Here is a 3,594-nt window from a genome sequence, read left to right on the forward strand (position 1 = left end):
TTTTCTTCTACTGGATTTGGGATTGGAATGTTCTTCCTTTTCCAGTTACTTGAGATGTCCCATTAAGTTGTTAAGTTCCTCTCTTTCCATTCTCTTGAGGAAGGCTTGCAATGCTATAAATTTACCTCTTAAGACTGCCTTTGCAATATCGCAGAGGTTCTGATTACTCGTATCTTCATTGTCATTTTGTTCTAAAAATTTGGTAATTTCCTTCTTGATCTCATCTCTGACCCATCTATCATTCAGCATAAGGTTATTTAGCTTCCATGTTTTTGTATGAGTCTACAGATTCCTGTTGTTGCTGAGTTCAACTTTTATTCCATGATGGTCTGAGAAGATGCAGGAATAATTTCTATTCCTTTAAATTTGCTGAGGTTAGATTTGTGGCCTAAGATGTGACCGATTTTGGAGTATGTTCCATGTACTGATGAGAAAACTGTGTATTCAGTTTTTTAGGATGAAAAATTCTGTAGATATCTGATAAGTCCAGGAGTTGAATAGTTAAATTTAAATCTAAGATTTCTTTGCTAAGCTTCTTATTGGAGGATCTATCCAATACTGCCAAAGGAGTGTTAAAATCTCCAACTATAATGGAGCTGGGGGAAATTAAGTTGCTCATGCCAGTTAGAGTCTGTTTTATAAATTGAGGTGCATTCTGGTTGGGTGCATAGATATTGATAATTGAGATCTCATCATATTGAGTATTGCCTTTAACAAATGTAAAGTGGCCATCTTTATCCTTGGTTACTTTTGTTGGTTTAAAACCAATTGTATCTGAGAATAAAATTGCAACACCTGCTTTTTTCTACTTTCCATTAGCCTAGAATATAGATGACCATCCCTTCACCCTGAGTCTATATTGGTCTTTTAAGGTAAGATGAGATTCTTGTATACAACAAATGTCTGGTCTGAGTTTCTGTATCCAATCAGCCAATCTGTGCCTCTTTAGAGGACAATTTAAGCCATTCACATTGATTGAAATTATTGATAAGCCTGATAAAATTTTAGGTATCGAGTTGTTCACAAGTCCAGTCGACATTTTTAATCCTTTCGCCACTGTAGAAGTGGGAGTTTGATCAATAGTTTCTGAGTTAGTTTACTTTTGTGGTGAAGGATTGTACTGGTCATCATGGAGAATAGGTCTGAGAATATCCTGGAGAGCTGGTTTATTTATAGCAAATTTCTTCAATGTATGGATGTCATTAAAGTATTTAATTTCTCCATCATAAATGAAACTCGTTTAGCTGGATACAGGATCCTGGGCTGAAAGTTATTTTGTTTTAAGAGATTAAATGTCGATGACCACCCTCTTCTTGCCTGAAAGGTTTCAGCAGAGAGATCTGCAGTTATTCTAATATTTTTCCCCTTGTAGGTTTTCTTACCTCTTGCTTCTTTCAGGATTTTCTCTTTCATATTAACTTTAGTTAAGTTAATTATGATGTGTCTGGGGGATGTCTTATTTGGGTTGAGTCGTGCTGGGGTTCTGAAGCTGTCTGCAATTTGAATTTCAGGATCTCTTGACATATTTGGAAAGTTCTCTTTCATAATTTCATACAGAAGAGCCTCTGTGTTTTGCGAAGCAACTTTGTCGTCTTCAGGGATTCCTATGAGGGGAATATTAGTTTTCTTTGAATTATTCCAGAGCTCTCTGAGAGAATGATACATTTTGCTTTCCATTTCTGATTCTCCTTGGATGTTTGGACATATTCAGAAGTTTTGTCTCCTATGTCTGAGATCTTTTCTTCTGCCTCTTGCACTCTGCTACCAAGATATTCTACTGTATTTTTCAGATCTTTGAGGGCTGCAATCTCTTGCCTTAATGTTTCAAAATGTTTGGTGGTTTTGTCTTTGAATTCGTTGAATTCTTGAGTCAACTTTTGGAATGCTCCTTGAATTTCTATTTCTATCTTTGCCTCTATTCTATTAATCTTATTTGTAATCCAAATTCTGAATTCAATTTCTGACATCTCAGCTAATTGTTTATATAGGGGATCTTCAGTTTCTTCTGCCACATCCTTTCTTGGGGATTGACCTACTCTGGTTACTCATATTACCAGCCATATCCTTTCTTGGGGGGGTGGTTGATCAACTCTGGTTATTCATATTAGCAGAGCTTTTTTGCTGATTCTGCCCCATGATTGTTTTACCCTGTTTGGCTTTCTCTCTTGAGGTTTATCAAGGCCCCGTACGGTGTTACAGCCTGAGAGACTGGGGACCTGCTCAGTGTGATGGGGCTAAGTGGCTCTGTCTTATATTCAGCTGGTCTCTGTCTTACCCTAGTGATTCAGTTTCTCTTGGTTGAAGTCTCAGCTGTGGAGAAATACCAGCAATTAAATCACCCCACCCCCCATAAATAACAATTGGGCAAGGAAAATCAAACCTTCCCTCAACCATATACCCAAGGTGTCCTTTTGAATAGTCCCTGGGTGGTCTTCCCAGTTTAAGGGTCCAAATCAGTTGTCTCAGTCATCACCCGTTCAGGTGGAAAAGTTCAAATGTTTTCGGCAGCTAGATAAGAGGGGTCTGCTCGCAGCTTGGATATAACTTGCTCCAGTGCTCTGTGAAGGCAAAGGGACCGATCCAGAAGATGGGTTAGTCTGGGAAGGTTAATACCTCATTCCCAACCTTGCACCCAGTCACTCATAATCCCCCAGTTCTGTGACCCTATTCACTCCAGTAGGCAACTGCTCCCGGGGTTTATGACTGCCAAAATCAGCTAGAAATCTGAGTTTGGCAGGGGAGTCTTGCGTGTTTAAATTAGGCTTCTGTCCAGCTAGATTCCTCTGCAAGTCAGAGGCTGAATTCAGCTCTGGGCAGCAGACAAATAGCAGTTTACACTCAGGTGTCAATTCCAGCCTCTGCCCGTCCACTGCCTTTGTCTCAGTTGTATCACCCTGAGGGCTGGTGCTAATAGTTTCTTTACTTACGAAAGCGTTCAGCCTGTGGCTGCTGTCCGGAACCTCTGGTTGCCCAGAGAGACAGGGCTGGAATGGCATCAGTTCACAGCTCAGGATGTCACTGTTGCTGCACTGGCTTCCTCCAAGCCAACTCTCCTCTCCTCACATCTGTGCCACAGTCAGCACAGAGCAGCACCAGCCCTTTCCCCCTCCACTTCTCTCAAGGAGATGCCCAAGAATCTGGACTCCATAGGTAACAAACCTCCAGACCTTGGAGTGGGTGGGTGGGAACTCCTCAGAGTTCAATGTTGCAGGTGGGGAATATATACAGTTTTATACAGTTTTACAGTTTTATGCCTGGCCAGAGGGTGCCATGGCACACCAGCAGGGGTAGGATGTCCAGTTTTTAGGGGATCTCTCCCGTGGGATAGAGTGAGAGGAAGTTTGAACTCTGTTCGCTTGTTTGCATGGAGTAAACTGTGAGCCCTTGTTGTGGGAGAGGGGAGTCCCATCTGCTTGGTGGTGGATTTTGTACCTTTTAGTTGTATTTTTGGGGTTGCAGCTCACCTTAGGAAGGCTGAAGTGCTCCTCAATCCTCTCCCTTGGCTCCTCTCCAAACCATCAGCTCCCTTGCTAAACCTCTGTTCTCCAAGTCTCCTTCTGGACGGGAGCCTCTGCCCCAAAGTTATATTTTTGA

This window comes from Otolemur garnettii, unplaced genomic scaffold (genome assembly GCF_000181295.1).
Source record: "Otolemur garnettii isolate 467f Iridium unplaced genomic scaffold, OtoGar3 scaffold00005, whole genome shotgun sequence".
Classification (NCBI taxonomy): Eukaryota; Metazoa; Chordata; class Mammalia; order Primates; family Galagidae; genus Otolemur; species Otolemur garnettii.